General features: G+C 37.9%; 1 protein-coding gene across 1 annotated transcript in view; it reads left to right on the top strand.

Moving 5' to 3' along the window:
• UBR3 (ubiquitin protein ligase E3 component n-recognin 3) overlaps nucleotides 1-22,446 on the top strand; it is a 1,090,259-nt gene that overhangs the window by 607,721 nt on the left and 460,092 nt on the right.

Here is a 22,446-nt window from a genome sequence, read left to right on the forward strand (position 1 = left end):
TATCCAACCTACACATCTTCTCTGGTATTGCAACTGTGTTACAATCATTCAGAGCCGCTAACACCTCCCCTAGTAATACACGGAGGTTTTCCAGCTTAAACTTAAAATTTGAAATGTCTGAATCCAGTTTATTTGGATCAGATCCGTCACCCGCAGAATGAAGCTCTCCGTCCTCATGTTCTGCAAATTGTGACGCAGTATCTGACATGGCCCTAATATTATCAGCGCACTCTGTTCTAACCCCAGAGTGATCTCGCTTACCTCTAAGTTCTGGTAATTTAGACAAAACTTCAGTCATAACATTAGCCATGTCCTGTAGTGTGATTTGTAATGGCCGCCCTGAAGTACTCGGCGTTACAATATCACGCACCTCCCGAGCGGGAGATGCAGGTACTGACACGTGAGGCAAGTTAGTCGGCATAACTTCCCCCTCGTTGTTTGGTGAATGATGTTCAATTTGTACAGAATGACTTTTATTTAAAGTAGCATCAATGCAATTAGTACATAAATTTCTATTGGGCTCCACCTTGGCTTTTGCACATATAGCACAGAGATATTCCTCTGAGTCAGACATGTTTAACAAACTAGCAATTAAACTAGCAAGCTTGGAAATACTTTTCACTCAATTTACAAGTAATATGAAAAACGCACTGTGCCTTTAAGAAGCACAGAAAAAAATTATGACAGTTGAATAACAATGAACCGGAGAAATTATAAAAATCAAATTTTTCCCCGTAAAGGCATAAATTTAGCAAAGGATTGCCCCCATTAGTAATGGATAACTAACCCTTAATAGCAGAAAAAAATGTACAAAATATAAGCGTTTTTTATCACAGTCAAAGCACAATCTCACAGGTCTGCTGTGAGTGATTACCTCCCTCAAAATAATTTTTGAAGACCCTTGAGCTCTGTAGAGACGATCCGGATCATGCAGGGAGAGAAACAGACTTTTGACTGAATTTTTGATGCGTAGCAAAAGCGCCAAAATAGGCCCCTCCCCCTCACACACAGCAGTGAGGGAAGTTCAGTAAACTGTCTTAAATTAAAATAAACGACAGCCAAGTTGAAAAACAGTGCCCAAAACAATTCACCTCAGATAATTAAACAATTTAGCATGCCAGCAAAAACGTTTAAAATCAAATAACATGAAATGTCATTAAACAGCCTGTTGCTAGACGTTCCCACTGCAAGTTAGGCTAAAAGTTATATGCATATAGTATTATCCCAGTGAAGTGCCATTCCCCAGAATACTGAAGTGTACACATATATACATAACAGCCTGATACCAGTTGCTACTACTGCATTTAAGGCTGAACTTACATTATATCGGTATTGGCAGTATTTTCTCAGTCAAATCCATTCCTCAGAAAATAATATACTGCAACATACCTCTTTGCAGGTGAACCTGCCCGCTGTCCCCTGATCTGAAGTTTACCTCACTCCTCAGAATGGCCGAGAACAGCAAAATGAATCTTAGCTACGCCGGCTAAAATCATCCAAAAACTCAGGTAGATTCTTCTTCAAATTCTACCTGAGAAGGAACAACACACTCCGGTGCTGTTTTAAAATAACAAACTTTTGATTGAAGATATAAAAACTAAGTATAATCACCACAGTCCTCTCACACATCCTATCTATTAGTTGGGTGCAAGAGAATGACTGGGTGTGACGTAGAGGGGAGGAGCTATATAGCAGCTCTGCTTGGGTGATCCTCTTGCACTTCCTGTTGGGGAGGAGTTAATATCCCAGAAGTAATGATGACCCGTGGACTGACTACACTTAACAGGAGAAAGGTTTTTATACTTGTGATTTAATACTGCATATTTGTATGTCGTAAATTTGTATATTGTATGAAAGTGGGGACAATAGTGCTCCATTTCATCTCAAAAACTTTAATTCTAACCTATGTGTTAGGACTATATACAATAGCAATATTTAATACTATTGCTTTGTGAATAGGTATATGTTATATCTTTTTAAATGTTCTAAGACATGGTCTGTCAGTAAAATAAAGTGTTTTTTTCTACACATTGTGTATTTCTAGTTTATATTTGCTGTATACAGCGCTGTTTATATACTCTCTCATATATATATATATATATATATATATATATATATATATATATATTAACAATTGATCTTTTGGGTTTGCATCAATTTCTTTTAGCTGCAGTATAGTTATGTTATTTAGTACAGCTTAAATCAGATTTGCAAAAACCAATAGTTGTTGACGGTTTTGAATTAAGGTGGATCTAATTTGCCATTGCTATGCTGCTCACACAGATCCTCTATTTTTGTGTTTCAAGACGAGTTTTCTGGTAATGAAGATCGAACTGGCTATAAGATCTCAATGATGACCCATTTCTGGCTTTTTCAACCAGCAGACAAAGACAAAGGTGGCTTTTCTCACATGGTATATTGTCACCATAGAAACAGAGCGAGCAATTGTTAAGAGGCTTAAAAACTTGCAATATTTTTCAGCCTCAATGTCTCATCTTCATGAGCCATCATGGAAAATTACTCAGCTGTGCTGAATCTGTCAGGCTTTGTTTATGTCTTCTTATTAAGGGTCTCTATTTACAGTCAGACCTGTTTAAGTTGAAGCATATCGTAGCTTGAGAGAAATTCATGCAGTGTACTGCTAATGCCACACACGCTTTACACAACAAAACAAATCGCCATAGCTGCACAATTTCTATTTATATTCCAGAGCAGTCAGACCTGCAGGGCTGCAAGAGAAAAAAAATCTTTCACAAATGCTCAAAGTCTTCAGAAATAATTATGGCGGTTGCTCAATGAAGCTATTCTAAAACAGATAATGGCTTGCAAGCAGTAAAATTTGTGATTGCCTTTGGCTTAAAAATAAAGACAGAAATTGAGGAGCATTTGATTTACTTGTATGTGGACATTCAACTTATTTAGAAATGCTTCTCTTTAAATCTAAAAGTAACACAGACCATAAAAACAGGTTGTCCCTTTTCTGTTTACATATGTATATAAGCCATTTACTTTTACATGCTCAATGAAGTGAGTAAATAGAATTACAAATTAAATATCCCAGGGATTTACAACCAGGAATCAGGTACAGAGATTGAATTATTGTTCTATTATCATATTGCTTTGTTGAATCCTTGGGCTGTCATGGGCACTTAAAAATAATATAGTCCCTCCCTCAGTAAAAGATGCTGTAAGGGCTGTGGTCTCAAAACTGATTTGTTGCACTTATGGTGGTCTTGCCCTGGCCTGGTTAGTTTTTGGTGTGAGGTACTGACGGCTATGTCTGATACACTGGGCATCACCATTCCAAATGATCCTGGAAAATTATTATTCCTTACCTTCTGTAACTTAAAGATATAGCAAAAACCACTTTTTTTTACTCATTATGCTCAAAAGTGGTAAGAAACTTATACGTAAACATTGGAAAACTAATTTAGTTCCCACTAGGTCAGGCCAGGTTACAGAGTTACTCCTATTAGAGCGCTGTCACTATTTGTGTTTAAGCAAATTAGAACTTATTGAGATGGTGTTGGATTTCTTTCTCGATAGAAGTCTGTAGCTCTGCCAGGTTGCCCTGGCTTGCTTTCGTACCTTTTTAATGATCAGAGAGGAAGCCTCTTGATCAACAGAATTAATTTTCTACTCATTTTTAGCCTTCTACGATTAATATTTCTAGTTATGAGGGTTCTTTGTCCTCAGAGGCGGTTGTTTTCTCTGTTGATCAAGAGTCTTCCTCTCTAATCATTAAACTGAAAAATCTTTTTATTCATTTTACCTTGATTATATTTGTTCTCTTTTTAAGGGAATTTCTGCTTACTTACTTTAGACTCTAGAGGTTAATAATCCTAAATTAGATGGACATATACCAGTCAATTGATTAGATTGGTTAATTTCCTTAATGTGTTTTTGTCCCTGTTAGAGTTTCTTAGATTATATCCAAAGTTTGGCCTAATCCAGGTATACCTTTTATTCCTTCTGCTAAATTTTAAAATGCGTATCCTTTTCAGACTTGTATTATTCAGCTTTGGGAGGCTATTGGCTGGGGCCATTTTTATTCTGGCTAAATATACTACCATTCATTTATAAGATAGTTCTTCCTTTATATTTCCTTTAGATAGAAAGTTAAAATCCTTCCTTAGGAGGGCTTATTTTTAAGCAAGTTATTTTTTCAGTTTAGTAATATCTATTGCTACTATGGCTGTTGCTTAGTCTTTGGATATATAATCTTTATGGACAGTTTTCTTATGATTCTGCCAGTGAAGATTCTATAATTCTTTTTATGTCTTAAGCTATTTCATCTGCTAGAAGAAATTCTGAGTTTTCTACTCTTTCTTATGTTCATCTTATTTTCTTTCATGTAATTGGCAAGAGTCCATGAGCTAGTGACGTATGGGATATACAATCCTACCAGGAGGGGCAACGTTTCCCAATCCTCAAAATGCCTATAAATACACCCCTCACCACACCCACAATTCAGTTTTACAAACTTTGCCTCCTATGGAGGTGGTGAAGTAAGTTTGTGCTAAGATTTCTACGTTGATATGCGCTTCTCAGCATTGTTGAAGCCCGATTCCTCTCAGAGTACAGCGAATGTCAGAGGGACGTGAAGGGAGTATCACTTATTGAATACAATGATTTCCCTAACGGGGGTCTATTTCATGGGTTCTCTGTTATCGGTCGTAGAGATTCATCTCCTACCTCCCTTTTCAGATTGACGATATACTCTGTTTACCATTACCTCTACTAATAACTGTTTTAGTACTGGTTTGGCTATCTGCTATATGTGGATGGGTGTCTTTTGGTAAGTATGTTTTTATTACTTAAGACACTCTCAGCTATGGTTTGGCACTTTATGCAATTATATAAAGTTCTAAATATATGTATTGTACTTATATTTGCCATGAGTCAGGTTCATGTATTTCCTTCTGCAGACTGTCAGTTTCATATTTGGGAATGTAAACACTTTAAGAATTTTATTTCTTACCTGGGGTTTAGTCTTTTTTCAATTTGACTACTTTTTTGCAATTGCGGGTGTGTCAAATGCTAAACTTTATTGCGTAATTTTTGCGCAAACCTTTTTTTGGCGCGAAAAGATACGTTTATTACGCAACTTCGTCATTTCCTGCGTCATACGTGACGCCGAGACCTTTCACACGGCGGCGTCATTAGTGATGCAAGTGTGTCATTTCCGGTTAACGTTTATGTTAAGTTGTGCGTCATACTTGGCGCCAAATTTTTTTCATTTCTTTCATGTAATTAACAAGAGTCCATGAGCTAGTGACGTATGGGATATACATTCCTACCAGGAGGGGCAAAGTTTCCCAAACCTTAAAATGCCTATAAATACACCCCTCACCACACCCACAAATCAGTTGTACAAACTTTGCCTCCGATGGAGGTGGTGAAGTAAGTTTGTGCTAGATTCTACGTTGATATGCGCTCCGCAGCAAGTTGGAGCCCGGTTTTCCTCTCAGCGTGCAGTGAATGTCAGAGGGATGTGAAGAGAGTATTGCCTATTGAATGCAGTGATCTCCTTCTACGGGGTCTATTTCATAAGGTTCTCTGTTATCGGTCGTAGAGATTCATCTCTTACCTCCCTTTTCAGATCGACGATATACTCTTATATTTACCATTTCCTCTACTGATTCTCGTTTCAGTACTGGTTTGGCTTTCTACAAACATGTAGATGAGTGTCCTGGGGTAAGTAAGTCTTATTTTCTGTGACACTCTAAGCTATGGTTGGGCACTTTATTTATAAAGTTCTAAATATATGTATTCAAACATTTATTTGCCTTGACTCAGAATGTTCAACTTTCCTTATTTCCAGACAGTCAGTTTCATATTTGGGATTATGCTTTAAATTATCATATTTTTTCTTACCTCAAAAATTTGACTTTTTTCCCTGTGGGCTGTTAGGCTTGCGGGGGCTGAAAATGCTTCATTTTATTGCGTCATTCTTGGCGCGGACTTTTTTGGCGCAAAAATTCTTTTCCGTTTCCGGCGTCATACGTGTCGCCGGAAGTTGCGTCATTTTTGACGTTATTTTGCGCCAAAAATGTCGGCGTTCCGGACGTGGCGTCATTTTTGGCGCCAAAAGCATTTAGGCGCCAAATAATGTGGGCGTCTTATTTGGCGCCAAAAAATATGGGCGTCGCTTTTGTCTCCACATTATTTCAGTCTCATTTTTCATTTGCTTCTGGTTGCTAGAAGCTTGATGTTTGGCATTTTTTTCCCATTCCTGAAACTGTCTTATAAGGAATTTGATCTATTTTGCTTTATATGTTGTTTTTTCTCTTACATATTGCAAGATGTCTCACGTTGCATCTGAGCCAGAAGATACTACAGGAAAACCACTGCCTGCTGGATCTACCAAAGCTAAGTGTATCTGCTGTAAACTTTTGGTAGCTATTCCTCCAGCTGTTGTTTGTAATAATTGTCATGACAAACTTGTTAAAGCAGATAATATTTCCTTTAGTGATGTACCATTGCCTGTTGCAGTTCCCTCAACATCTAAGGTGCAGAATGTTCCTGATAACATAAGAGATTTTGTTTCTGAATCCATAAAGAAGGCTTTGTCTGTTATTTCTCCTTCTAGTAAACGTAAAAAGTCTTTTAAATCTTCTCTCTCTACAGATGAATTTTTAAATGAACACCATCATTCTGATTCTTTGGACTCTTCTGGTTCAGAGGATTCTATCTCAGAAATTGATGCTGATAAATCTTCATATTTATTTAAGATGGAATTTATTCGCTCTTTACTTAAAGAAGTACTAATTGCTTTAGAAATAGAGGATTCTAGTCCTCTTGATACTAATTCTATACGTTTGGATAAGGTTTTTAAAGCTCCTGCGGTTATTCCAGAAGTCTTTCCTGTTCCTAATGCTATTTCTGCAGTAATTGCTAAGGAATGGGATAAATTGGGTAATTCATTTACTCCTTCTAAACGTTTTAAGCAATTATATCCTGTTCCGCCTGACAGGTTAGAATTTTGGGACAAAATCCCTAAAGTTGATGGGGCTATTTCTACCCTTGCTAAACGTACTACCATTCCTACGTCAGATGGTACCTCGTTTAAGGATCCTTTAGATAGAAAAATTGAATCTTTTCTAAGAAAAGCTTATCTATGTTCAGGTAATCTTCTTAGACCTGCTATATCATTGGCTGATGTTGCTGCAGCTTCAACTTTTTGGTTGGAAACTCTAGCGCAACAAGTAACAAATCGTGATTCTCATGATATTATTATTCTTCTCCAGCATGCTAATAATTTCATCTGTGATGCCATTTTTGATATTATTAGAGTTGATGTTAGATTTATGTCTCTGGCTATCTTAGCCAGAAGAGCTTTATGGCTTAAGACCTGGAATGCTGATATGGCTTCTAAATCAACTCTACTTTCCATTTCTTTCCAGGGAAACAAATTATTTGGTTCTCAGTTGGATTCTATTATTTCAACTGTTACTGGTGGGAAAGGAACTTTTTTACCACAGGATAAAAAGTCTAAAGGTAAAAACAGGGATAACAATCGTTTTCGTTCCTTTCGTTTCAACAAAGAACAAAAGCCTGATCCTTCGTCCTCAGGAGCAGTTTCAGTTTGGAAACCATCTCCAGTCTGGAATAAATCCAAGCCTGCTAGAAAGGCAAAGCCTGCTTCTAAGTTCACATGAAGGTACGGCCCTCATTCCAGTTCAGCTGGTAGGGGGCAGGTTACGTTTTTTCAAAGAAATTTGGATCAATTCTGTTCACAATCTTTGGATTCAGAACATTGTTTCAGAAGGGTACAGAATTGGTTTCAAGATGAGACCTCCTGCAAAGAGATTTTTTCTTTCCCATGTCCCAGTAAATCCAGTGAAAGCTCAAGCATTTCTGAATTGTGTTTCAGATCTAGAGTTGGCTGGAGTAATTATGCCAGTTCCAGTTCCGGAACAGGGGATGGGGTTTTATTCAAATCTCTTCATTGTACCAAAGAAGGAGAATTCCTTCAGACCAGTTCTGGATCTCAAATTATTGAATCGTTATGTAAGAATACCAACGTTCAAGATGGTAACTGTAAGGACTATATTGCCTTTTGTTCAGCAAGGGAATTATATGTCCACAATAGATTTACAGGATGCATATCTGCATATTCCGATTCATCCAGATCATTATCAGTTCCTGAGATTCTCTTTTCTAGACAAGCATTACCAATTTGTGGCTCTACCGTTTGGCCTTGCTACAGCTCCAAGAATTTTCACAAAGATTCTCGGTGCCCTTCTGTCTGTAATCAGAGAACAGGGTATTGTGGTATTTCCTTATTTGGACGATATCTTGGTACTTGCTCAGTCTTTACATTTAGCAGAGTCATCATACGAATCGACTTGTGTTGTTTCTTCAAGATCATGGTTGGAGGATCAATTTACCAAAAAGTTCTTTGATTCCTCAAACAAGGGTAACCTTTCTGGGTTTCCAGATAGATTCAGTGTCCATGACTCTGTCTTTAACAGACAAGAGACGTCTAAAACTGATTACAGCCTGTCGAAACCTTCAGTCTCAATCATTCCCTTCGGTAGCCTTATGCATGGAAATTCTAGGTCTTATGACTGCTGCATCGGACGCGATCCCCTTTGCTCGTTTTCACATGCGACCTCTTCAGCTCTGTATGCTGAATCAATGGTGCAGGGATTACACGAAGATAAATCAATTAATATCTTTAAAACCGATTGTTCGGCACTCTCTAACGTGGTGGACAGATCACCTTCGTTTAATTCAGGGGGCTTCTTTTGTTCTTCCGACCTGGACTGTAATTTCAACAGATGCAAGTCTCACAGGTTGGGGAGCTGTGTGGGGATCTCTGACGGCACAAGGAGTTTGGGAATCTCAGGAGGTGAGATTACCGATCAATATCTTGGAACTCCGTGCAGTTTTCAGAGCTCTTCAGTTTTGGCCTCTTCTGAAGAGAGAATCGTTCATTTGTTTTCAGACAGACAATGTCACAACTGTGGCATACATCAATCATCAAGGAGGGACTCACAGTCCTCTGGCTATGAAAGAAGTATCTCGAATTTTGGTTTGGGCGGAATCCAGCTCCTGTCTAATCTCTGCGGTTCATATCCCAGGTGTAGACAATTGGGAAGCGGATTATCTCAGTCGCCAAACGTTGCATCCGGGCGAATGGTCTCTTCACCCAGAGGTATTTCTTCAGATTGTTCAAATGTGGGGGCTCCCAGAGATAGATCTGATGGCCTCTCATCTAAACAAGAAACTTCCCAGGTATCTGTCCAGATCCCGGGATCCTCAGGCGGAGGCAGTGGATGCATTATCACTTCCTTGGAAGTATCATCCTGCCTATATCTTTCCGCCTCTAGTTCTTCTTCCAAGAGTAATCTCCAAGATTCTGAGGGAATGCTCGTTTGTTCTGCTAATAGCTCCGGCATGGCCTCACAGGTTTTGGTATGCGGATCTTGTCCGGATGGCATCTTGCCAACCATGGACTCTTCCGTTAAGACCAGACCTTCTGTCACAAGGTCCTTTTTTCCATCCGGATCTGAAATCCTTAAATTTAAAGGTATGGAGATTGAACGCTTGATTCTTGGTCATAGAGGTTTCTCTGACTCCGTGATTAATACTATGTTACAGGCTCGTAAATCTGTATCTCGAGAGATATATTATAGAGTCTGGAAGACTTATATTTCTTGGTGTCTTTCTCATCATTTTTCTTGGCATTCTTTTAGAATACCGAGAATTTTACAGTTTCTTCAGGATGGTTTAGATAAGGGTTTGTCCGCGAGTTCTTTGAAAGGACAAATCTCCGCTCTTTCTGTTCTTTTTCACAGAAAGATTGCTATTCTTCCTGATATTCATTGTTTTGTACAAGCTTTGGTTCGTATAAAACCTGTCATTAAGTCAATTTCTCCTCCTTGGAGTTTGAATTTGGTTCTGGGAGCTCTTCAAGCTCCTCCGTTTGAACCTATGCATTCATTGGACATTAAATTACTTTCTTGGAAAGTTTTGTTCCTTTTGGCCATCTCTTCTGCTAGAAGAGTTTCTGAATTATCTGCTCTTTCGTGTGAGTCTCCTTTTCTGATTTTTCATCAGGATAAGGCGGTGTTGCGAACTTCGTTTGAATTTTTACCTAAAGTTGTGAATTCCAACAACATTAGTAGAGAAATTGTGGTTCCTTCATTATGTCCTAATCCTAAGAATTCTAAGGAGAAATCATTGCATTCTTTGGATGTTGTTAGAGCTTTGAAATATTATGTTGAAGCTACGAAATCTTTCCGTAAGACTTCTAGTCTATTTGTTATCTTTTCCGGTTCTAGGAAAGGCCAGAAAGCTTCTGCCATTTCTTTGGCATCTTGGTTGAAATCTTTAATTCATCTTGCCTATGTTGAGTCGGGTAAAATTCCGCCTCAGAGAATTACAGCTCATTCTACTAGGTCAGTATCTACTTCCTGGGCGTTTAGGAATGAAGCTTCGGTTGACCAGATCTGCAAAGCAGCAACTTGGTCCTCTTTGCATACTTTTACTAAATTCTACCATTTTGATGTATTTTCTTCTTCTGAAGCAGTTTTTGGTAGAAAAGTTCTTCAGGCAGCGGTTTCAGTTTGAATCTTCTGCTTATGTTTTTTGTTAAACTTTATTTTGGGTGTGGATTATTTTCAGCAGGAATTGGCTGTCTTTATTTTATCCCTCCCTCTCTAGTGACTCTTGTGTGGAAAGATCCACATCTTGGGTAGTCATTATCCCATACGTCACTAGCTCATGGACTCTTGTTAATTACATGAAAGAAAACATAATTTATGTAAGAACTTACCTGATAAATTCATTTCTTTCATATTAACAAGAGTCCATGAGGCCCACCCTTTTTTGTGGTGGTTATGATTTTTTTGTATAAAGCACAATTATTCCAATTCCTTATTTTATATGCTTCGCACTTTTTTTCTTATCACCCCACTTCTTGGCTATTCGTTAAACTGATTTGTGGGTGTGGTGAGGGGTGTATTTATAGGCATTTTAAGGTTTGGGAAACTTTGCCCCTCCTGGTAGGAATGTATATCCCATACGTCACTAGCTCATGGACTCTTGTTAATATGAAAGAAATGAATTTATCAGGTAAGTTCTTACATAAATTATGTTTTTTTCAATACCCCATTGATGTTTGCCTCCTGCTTTCTTCTCTATCAAGAGGCCTATGCTTTTGCATTTTTTCCCATTCCTGAAACTGTCATTTAAGGAAATAGATAATTTTGCTTTATATGTTGTTTTTTCTCTTACATTGAGCAAGATGTCCCAATCTGATCCTGTCTCTGAAGTTTCTGCTGGAACATTGCTGCCTGTCATCGGTTCTACCAAAGCTAAGTGCATTTGTTGTAAAATTGTAGAAATTATTCCACCGAATGTCATTTGTAATAGTTGTCATGATAAACTTTTACATGCAGATAGTGTATCCATCAGTAATAGTACATTGCCAGTTGCAGTGTCTTCAACTTCTAACGTGCATGATATACCTGTAAATTTTAAATAATTTGTTTCTGATTCTATTATGAAGGCTTTGTCTGCTTTTCCACCTTCTAATAAACGTAAAAGGTCTTTTAAAACTTCTCATTTAGCTGATGAAATTTCAAATGACCAACAACATACTAATTCATCCTCTTCTGATGAGGATCTATTTGAAACAGAAGATCCTTCCTCAGATATTGACACTGACAAATCTACTTATTTATTTAAAATGGAGTATATGCGTTCTTTATTAAAAGACGTGTTAATTACTTTGGATAATGAGGTAACCAGTCCTATTGACGTTCAGTCTAATAAACGTTTAAATGCTGTTTTTAAATCTCCTGTGGTTTCCCCAGGTGTTTTTCCCATTCCTGATGCTATTTCTGATATGATTTCTAGGGAATGGAATAAGCCAGGTACTTCCTTTATTCCTTCTTCAAGGTTTAAGAGATTGTATCCTTTACCAGCAAAATCTATAGAGTTTTGGGAAAAGATCCCCAAAGATGATGGGGCTATTTCTACTCTTGCTAAACGTACCACTATTCCTATGGAGGATAGTACTTCCTTTAAGGATCCTTTAGATAGGAAGCTTGAATCTTATCTAAGGAAGGCCTATTTATATTCAGGTCATCTTCTCAGACCTGCTATTTCTTTGACTGATGTTGCGGCTGCATCAACTTTCTGGTTGGAAAATTTAGCGCAACGTGAATTGGATTTTGACATATCTAGCATTGTTCGCTTACTGCAACATGCTAATCATTTTATTTGTGATGCCATTTTTGATATTATCAAATTTGATGTTAGATCTATGTCTTTAGCTGTTTTAGCTAGAAGAGCTTTGTGGCTTAAATCTTGGAATGCTGATATGACATCTAAATCTAGATTACTATCTCTTTCTTTCCAAGGTAATAATTTATTTGGTTCTCAGTTGGATTCTATTATTTCAACTATCACTGGAGGAAAAGGATTTTTATTCCCTCAGGATAAAAAACCTAAGGGTAAATCTAAGGCTTCTAACCGTTTTCGTTCCTTTCGTCAGAATAAGGAAAAAAAACTCAATCCTCCTCCCAAGGAATCTGCTTCCAGTTGGAAGCCTTCCTCAAATTGGAATAAATCCAAGCCATTTAGGAAACCAAAGTTTGCCCCTAAATCCGCATTAAGGTGCGGCCCTCATTCCAGCTCAGCTGGTAGGGGGCAGATTAAGGTTTTTCAAGGATTTTTGGATAAAATCAGTCCAAAATCATTGGATTCAGAGCATTGTCTCTCAAGGGTATCGAATAGGATTCAAAGTAAGACCTCCTGTGAGAAGATGTTTTCTCTCACACATCCCTGTAAATCCAGTAAAAGCTCAGACTTTTCTGAAGTGTGTTTCAGACCTGCAGTCTTCAGGGGTAATAATGCCAGTTCCTCTTCAGGAACAAGGTTTGGGGTTTTATTCAAACCTATTCATTGTACCAAAGAAAGAAAATTTGTTCAGACCAGTTCTGGATCTGAAAATTTTGAATCGTTATGTAAGAGTACCAACTTTCAAGATGGTGACTATAAGGACTATTCTGCCTTTTGTTCAGCAAGGACATTATATGTCCACAATAGACTTGCAGGATGCATACCTTCATATTCCGATTTATGCAGAACACTATCAGTTTCTGAGATTCTCTTTTCTAGACAAGCATTACCAATTTGTTGCTCTTCCATTTGGCCTAGCAACAGCTCCAAGAATCTTTTCAAAGGTTCTGGGTGCCCTACTATCTGTAATCAGAGAACAGGGTATTGCGGTGTTTCCTTATTTGGATGATATCTTGGTACTAGCTCAGTCTTTACATACTGCAGAATCTCACATGAATCAACTAGTGTTGTTTCTTCGGAAACATGGTTGGAGGATCAATTTACCAAAAAGTTTCTTGATTCCTCAGACAAGGGTCACCTTTTTAGGTTTCCAGATAGATTCAGTGTCCATGATTCTGTCTCTAATAGACAAGAGACGTTTAAAATTGGTCGCAGCATGCCAGCACCTTCAGTCTCAGTCATTCCCTTCAGTGGCTATGTGCATGGAAGTTTTAGGTCTCATGACTGCAGCATCGGACGCGATCCCCTTTGCTCGTTTTCACATGAGACCTCTACAGCTTTGCATGCTGAATCAATGGTGCAGGGATTATACAAAGATATCACAATTAATATCCTTGAATCCCAATGTACGACACTCTCTGACATGGTGGATAGATCACCATCGTTTAGTTCAAGGGGCCTTTTTTGTTCGGCCAACCTGGACTGTGATCTCAACAGATGCGAGTCTTTCAGGTTGGGGAGCTGTTTGGAAATCTCAAGAGGCGAGATTACCAATAAATATTTTAGAACTCTGTGCAATTCTCAGGGCTCTTCAGTCTTGGCCTCTGCTAAAGATAGAACTGTTCATTTGTTTTCAGACAGACAATATCACAACCGTGGCTTATGTCAATCATCAGGGTGGGACTCACAGTCCCCAAGCTATGAAAGAAGTATCTCGGATACTTGCTTGGGCGGAATCCAGCTCCTGTCTAATCTCTGCGGTGCATATCCCAGGTGTAGACAATTGGGAGGCGGATTATCTCTGCCGCCAGACTTTACATCCAGGGGAGTGGTCTCTCTATCCAGATGTGTTTTCTCAGATTGTTCAGATGTGGGGGTCTTCCAGAGATAGATCTCATGGCTTCTCATCTAAACAAGAAACTTCCCAGATACCTGTCCAGGTCCAGGGATGTTCAGGCGGAAGCAGTGGATGCACTGACACTTCCTTGGTGTTATCATCCTGCTTACATCTTCCCGCCTCTAGTTCTCCTTCCAAGAATGATCTCCAAAATCATCATGGAACAGTCTTCTGTGTTGCTGGTGGCTCCAGCATGGAAACACACGTTTTGGTATGCGGATCTGGTGCGAATGTCCAGTTGCCGACCTTGGCCACTTCCGTTACGGCTGGACCTACTATCTCAAGGTCCGTTTTTCCATCAGGATCTCAAATCATTAAATTTGAAGGTATTGAAATTGAACGTTTAGTTCTAAGTCATAGAGGTTTCTCTGACTCAGTGATTAATACTATATTACAAGCTCGTAAATCTGTCTCTAGAAAGATTTATTATAGAGTTTGGAAGACTTCCATTTCATGGTGTTATTCTCATAAATTCTCCTGGCATTCTTTTAGAATTCCTAGAATTTTACAGTTCCTTCAGGATGGTTTGGATAAGGGTTTGTCTGCAAGTTCCTTGAAAGGACAAATCTCCGCTCTTTCTGTCTTATTTCACAGAAAGATTGCTATACTTCCTGATATTCACTGTTTTGTACAGGCTTTAGTTCGTATTAAGCATGTCGTTAAATCAATTTCTCCTCCTTGGAGTCTTAATTTGGTTCTGAAGGCGTTACAGGCTCCTCCATTTGAACCTATGCATTCTTTGGACATTAAACTACTTTCCTGGAAAGTGTTGTTCCTTTTGGCTATCTCTTCTGCTAGAAGAGTTTCTGAGCTATCTGCTCTTTCTTGTGAGTCTCCTTTTCATCAGGATAAGGCAGTTTTGCGGACTTCTTTTCAATTTTTACCTAAGGTTGTGAATTCTAACAACATTAGTAGAGAAATTGTTGTCCCTTCTTTATGTCCTAATCCTAAGAATTCTTTGGAGAGATCCTTACATTCTTTGGAAGTGGTAAGAGCTTTGAAATATTATGTGGAAGCTACGAAAAAATTTCGGAAGACTTCCAGTCTATTTGTTTTATTTTCTGGTCCTAGGAAAGGTCAGAAAGCTTCTGCTATTTCCTTGGCTTCTTGGTTGAAACTTTTAATTCTTTGAATTTATCAGGTAAGTTCTTACATAAATTATGTTTTTCTTCAGGATAAGTTTGTGTTTTCTGACAATATAATCTGGGACATTGTTGTTCTTTCTTTGTCTTAATCCTAAGAATTTTTCAGCATGATCTCTTTATGTTTTGGATTCTGTTAGAGCTTTAGTTTGTTCCTTTTGCTGATTGTACGAAAGGGAAAAACAAATCTGATGTTTCTTTGGCTTCTTGGTTGAAGTTTCTGATTCATATAGCTTTATTGGAGTCAGGTTTGCCTCCACCTAGGTGGATTTCTGTTCATTCTACCAGGTTAGTTGCCACTTCTTAGGCTTCTTAGAATGTTTTATCAGTGGACCAAAATTGCAGGGCAGCTACTTGGTCTTTTTTTTCTCAGGTTGATCTGTTTTTGCCTGTTGGTTATTTTTAATTGCCCTTTTTAGACTCTATTGGAGTTGTGGATTTAGTTTCTCAGTGGATTTTTTTTTTTTAAATCCCTCCCTTTATGTTACTACGCGTGAACCACACAGCTTGGATATTAGTTTCTAGGAGTAATGGATCATGGACTCTCACTACCTGTATGAAAGAAAAGACAATGTATGCTTACCTGATAAATGAATTTCTTTCATGGTGATAAGAGTCCAGGAGACCCCATCATCTATATTTCTGGATTGTTGTTATTTCTTTTTTTACCCACGTCTTTTTTCCTTGCTCCTATTTTGTTTGCTTTTATTAAGTTTCCATTTTATGCTCCGGTATACGTTAAACAGTGAGGTACTGGTGAGGTGGGAGTGGTTTTATGGAGTGGTTTTGGAATTTTGCCGCCTCCTGGTGGTAAGGAAGAGTAATTCCCAGGAATAATAGATAGTGGATTCTAACCACTATGAAAGTAATTAATTTATCAGGTAATCATAATTTTTTTTCTTTCATATAGGTGGCAAGTGTCCATGAGCTAGTGATATACATTCCTACCAGGAGGGGGCAAAGTTTTCCAAACATCAAATGCCTATAAATACACATTCCACCTCACTCAGTTTAAAAAACTTTGCCTCCTTAGGAGGTGGTGAAGCATGATGTGCTTGATTTCTTCAGTGAAAGCCGCTTCTAAGCATATTGAAGCCCAGTTCCTCTCTAAGTGCAGTGTTTGTTTTGAGGGATGTGAAGGGAGTATTGCCTGATGATACCATGTTTTTGCCTATGGGAAAACTTTTCATAAAACTCTCTGTAAATTGGTCGCAGGGTGTCATCTGCTGCCTCCCTTTATAGATCGACAATATACTCTTGTACCATTACCTCTGCTGATATGTTTCAGTACAGGTTTTGCTGTCTGCTATATGTGGATGGGTGCCTTAAAGGCAGTGGCGTATTTAGGTTTTGTGCTGCCCTAGGCACTCAAAATTCTGCTGCCCCCCACCCCCCCTAGGTTTTAGGCTTTTTTCGGTCATAATATTTTTTGGTCAGGGCATAATTTGTATTTTGTTTAGAAAATGTTCACCCCAGGACTTGTATGTATGTATGTATGTATGTGTGTATATATATATATATATATATATATATATATATATATATATATATATATATATATATATATATATATTGTGTGTGTGTATATATATATATATAATGATAATGATAATGTGTATATATATATATATAATGATAATGATAATGTGTATATATATATATATATATATATATATATATATATATATATATATATATAATGATTAGGCAATAAAATGTTAAAGTCGCTAACAGAGGAGGCATTAAGTGTTGCTGTCACAGTGCACACTAATGAGATTATTCCTAGTCCTACCTACTGTCAGTACTCAGCACGCTGCCCGTCCCTACCTGAGTTAAGTGACAGTCCTCCACATAGTCTCCGGCTGTCTCTGTCACGACTCGCCACTGACTGAACTCCTTCTTCTTCTCCTACACCTGCTGCCGCCACAAGCCATGCATGCGCCAATGTTAAAAAATCTTCAAGCGGCACTTTCAAGTTTATTATTTTTTTTTTAAATGATTAGCGTGCCGCATAGTCAGTGCATCCATGGCAAGTGCCGCCCCTCAAAATCTGTCGCCCTAGGCACTGGCCTCGTTGGCCTATGCCTTAATACGCCCCTGCTTAAAGGTAAGTATGAAAATGTATCTTTTTTAACAAAGACACTCTCAGCAATGGATTAAGCACTTTTAAGTTAAGTTGTTATATATGTATGTATATATATATATATATATATATATATATATATATATAGCTGCAAAACAGGTTTGTTTGAGTTTGAAACATATCTTTGTATGTCTTAACATGTCTGGGCAAGTTTGGGAATAAAACTCCACCCCCAAATCACCCTGTGTTTTTCATTTTTTTGTTAGAAAGCTATATGCAGCACTTGTTATCACTGCTTATTTCAGTGCTTACTTTTTATATATTAGCACTGTTTCCCACTCTCTCAAACCTGCTATATATAGAAGCATAGATAAATAAATAAATTGCAAACTATTAATATATTGTTTTGTTGTTGTTTTTTTGCAACTATGTCTAAAACTGAACCTGCCTCAGAAGTTAACATAGAAACTAAACTCCTTGAACATATCTCTACAAAAAATAGTGTGTTTGTTAAGGCTAATCTAATTTCTTCAGCTCAATTATGTGGCTATTGTTTTAATATTTTCTATGAGTATATGCTATCACTGTTAATAATTTCCAGTCTAATGCAAAGGACATTTCTGCAGCAATGAAATATTTTATTGCTACAGCCATAGACAAGGCTATGTCTGCTATTCCGCCTTCAAATAAATGTTAAAGGGTTTTACATTATGTTCTTAAATCTAGTGAATTTTGTAGTGAACGACAGCATACTGATGTATCTTCTATTGATGGGGGTTCCTCTGATTCGGAGGATCTGACATCAGAGATTGACAAATCCTCTTTTTTTAAAATTGAATATATTTGTCCTCTTTTTAATGAAGTATTATTTACTTTAGGAATTGAGAAGCCTAAAACCCCTGACGATAGTCCTAGTAATTGTTTGAATTCTGTATTTAAGACTACTGATATTACTCCTAAAGTATTTCCTATTCCAGACGCTATCTCTAATCTCATTGCTAAAGAATGGTCTAAATCTGGTACTTCTTTTAATCCTTCTAGGTTTTAAAAATTGTATCCGTTTATTGTTGAAACAGTCCCTAAAGTTGATGGGGCTATTTTCACTCTTGCCAAAGGTACTACCATTCCTATAGAAGCCAGCACTTCTTTTTAAACCCTTTAGATAGAAAACTTGAATCTTATCTTAGAAGGGTATATTTACATATTGGCTATATTCTTAGACCAGTTTATATATTTTGCTGATGTTGCTGCTGCTTCTATATTTTGGTTGGACAGTTTAGCTCAGCAGTTGTCTTTAGACCCAGAATAATCTAACATTATTCTCTTACTTCAACATGCAAATCATTTTATTTGCGATGTTCTCTTTTGATGTTGTGAAACTTATCAAATCTTTGTCTTTTGCTATTCTTACTAGAAGAGCTTTATGGCTTAAATCTTGGAATGCTGACATGGCATCTAAACAAGATTGCTTTCTTTTTCTTTTCAAGGTAAATAATCTTTTTGGTTCTTAATTGGAATCCATTATTTCCAGTATCACTGGGGAGAAGGAAGTTTTTTCTGCCCCAGACCAGAATCTAAGGGTAAATTTAAAGCTCCCAATCATTTTCGTTCATTTCTTAAGATTAGAGAACAGACAACCACTCCTTCCCCTAATGTCTTTGGCTCTAATTGGAGACCATCTCCAAATTGGAATAAATCCAAGCCTCATAAGAAACCAAATCCTTCCCCAAAACCTCCATGAAGGTGCGGAACTCAAGCCAATTCTTCTTGTAGGGGGCAGACTAAAGCTATTTCAAAGAGTTTGGACAGACTCTGTCCAAAAATCAGTGGATTCAGAATATTGTTTCTCAAGGATATCAGGTTTCAGAATAAGACCTCCCATGGGAGATTCTTTCTTACTCATGTTCCAACAAACCCTTTGAAGGCTTAGACTTTTCTGAAGTGTGTTTCAGACCTAGAGCTTTCAGGGGTGATTGTACCAGTTCCTCAGCAGGACCAGGGATTGGGTTTCTATTCAAATCTATTCATTGTCCCAAAGAAGGAAGATTCTTTCAGATCAATCCTTGATCTGAAAACTTTAAATTGTTTGGTAAGAGTCCCAACTTTCAAGATGGTGACTATAAGGACTATTCTGCCTTTTGTTCAGCACAGTCATTTCATGTCCACAATAGACTTACAGGACGCTTAACTTCACATTCCGATTCATCCAGACCACTATCTTTTTCTGAGATTCTCTTTTCTAGTCAAGCATTACCAATTTGTCGCTCTTCCATTTGGCCTAGCAACAGCACCAATAATTTTCTCGAAGCTTCTCGGTGCCCTTCCTTCTATCTGTAATCAGAGAGCAAGGTATTGTGGTATTTCCTTATTTGGATGATATCTTGGTACTAGCTCAATCTTTTCATTTAGCAGAATCTCACACGAAACAACTAATGTTGTTTCGTCAAAGACATGGAGGATCAATTTACCAAAGAGTTTCTTGATTCTTCAGACAAAGGTCACCTTCTTAGGTTTCCAGATAGATTCTGTGTCCATGACTCTTTCTCTAACAGACAAGAGACAAATGAAATTGGTCTTAGCTTGTCTAAACCTTCAGTCTCTATCATTCCCTTCAGTGGCTATGTGCATGGAAGTTTTAGGTCTCATGACTGCAGCATTGGACGCGATCCCCTTTGCTCGTTTTCATATGGGACCTCTACAGCTTTGCATGTTGCACCAGTGGTGCAGGGATTATTCTCAGATATCACAATTGATATACTTAAATCCCAACACTCAACTCTCTCTGACTTGGTGGTTAAACTATCACCTTATTGTTCAAGGGGCCTCCTTTTTTCGTCATTACTGGACTGTGATCACAACAAATATAAGTCTTACAGGTTGGGGAGCTGTCTGGGGTCTCTGACTGCACAAGGGGTTTGAAATACTTGAGAGACGAGGTTTCCAATCAATATTTTAGAATTGTGCTATTTTCAGAGCTCTTCAGGCTTGGCCTCTATTGAAGAGAGAACTTTACATTTGTTTTCAAACCGACAATATCACTACAGTGGCATACGTCAATCATCAAGGGGGGGGACTTGCAGTCCTTTAGCAATGAAAGCAGTTTCTCTGATACTTTCTTGGGCGGAATCCAACTTTTGTCAAATCTCTGGGATTCATATCCCATGTGTAGACAATTGGGAAGCAGATTATCTCAGCCGTCATTCTCTACATCTGAAGGAGTGGTCTCTCCATCCAGATGTGTTTTTTCAACTTGTACAGATGTGGGGTATTCCAGAAATAGATCTGATGGCCTCTCGTCTGAACAAGAAACTTCCCAGATACCTTTCCAGGTCCAGGGATCCTCAGGCAGAAATGATGGATGCTCTAGCAGTTACCTGGTTTTACCAACCTGCTTACATTTTTCCGCCTCTGGTTCTTCTTCCAAAGGTGATCTCCAAGATCATAATGTAACAATCTTATGTGTTTCTGATAGCACCAGCATGGCCTCACAGGTTTTGGTATGCGGACCTTGTCCGAATGTCCAGTTGCCAGCCTTGGTCACTTCCTATAAGACCAGACCTTCTGTCTCAAGGCCCAATTTTCCATCAGGATCTCAAATCTCTAAATTTGAAGGCATGGAAATTGGAACGCTTAATTAGTCAGAGAAACCTCTGTGATTAAGTACTAACACTATGATACAGGCTCATAAGTCTGTTTCAAGGAAGATTTATAATTTCATATTGTTCCACTCATGATTATTATTGGCATTCTTTTAGAATTCCTAGGATTCTACAGTTTCTTCAGGATGGTTTGGATAAAGGTTTGTCTGCAAATACTTTGAAATGACAAATCTCTGCTCTTTCTGTCTTATTTCATAGAAAGATTGCTAAGCTTCCTGATCTTCACTGTTTTGTTCAGACTTTGATTCATATCAAAACTGTTAATAAATCAATTTCTCCTACTTGGAGTCTCAATTTGGTTTTAAAGATTTTGCAGGCTCCTCCTTTTGAGCCTATGCATTCTTTGGATATTAAACTACTTTCTGGAAAGTGTTATTTCTTTTGGCTATCTCTTCTGCAAGACGAGTTTCTGAATTGTCTGCTCTCTCTTGTGAGTCTCCTTATCTGATTTTTCATCCAGATAAAGCTGTTTTGCGGACTTCTTTTAAATTTTTATCTTACGTTGTGAATTCTAACAACAATAGGGAAATTGTTGTTCCTTCCTTGTGTCCTAATCCTAAGAATACTCTTGATAGGTCTTTATATTCTTTGGATGTGGTAAGAGCTTTGAAATATTATGTTGAGGCTACTAAAGAGTTCAGAAAGACTTCCAATATATTAGTTATTTTTCTTTCATGTAATTGGCAAGAATTCATGAGCTAGTGACGTATGGGATATACAATCCTACTAGGAGTGGCAAAGTTTCCCAAACCCCAAAATGCCTATAAATACACCCCTCACCACACCCACAATTCAGTTTTACAAATTGTGCCTCCTATGGAGGTGGTGAAGTAAGTTTGTGGTAAGATTTCTACATTGATATGCGCTTCTCAGCATTTTGAAGCCTGTTTCCTCTCAGAGTACAGTGAATGTCATAGGGATGTGAAGGGAGTATCACCTATTGAATGCAATGGTTTTCCTCACGGGGATCTATTTCATAGGTTCTCTATCGGTCGTAGAGATTCGTCTTCTACCTCCCTTTTCAGATCGATGATATACTCTCATATTCCATTACCTCTACTTATAACTGTTTCAGTACTGGTTTGGCTATCTGCTATATGTGGATGGGTGTCTTCAGGTAAGTATGTTTTCCTTACTTAAGACACTCTCGGCTATGGTTTGGCACTTTGTGTATTTATATAAAGTTCTAAATATATGTATTGTGCTTGTATTTGCCATGATTCTGGTTTCAGTATATTTCCTTTTGCAGACTGTCAGTTTCATATCTGGGAAATGCATTTTTTAGAAATTTATTTCTTATCTGGGGTGTAGTCTTTTTTTCAATTGACTGTCATTTTTCAAGTTTGCGAGCAGAATTAGTTTATTGCATCATTCTTGGCGCAAGATTTTTTTGTTGCGAGATTACGT

This window comes from Bombina bombina, chromosome 1 (genome assembly GCF_027579735.1).
Source record: "Bombina bombina isolate aBomBom1 chromosome 1, aBomBom1.pri, whole genome shotgun sequence".
NCBI lineage: Eukaryota > Metazoa > Chordata > Amphibia > Anura > Bombinatoridae > Bombina > Bombina bombina.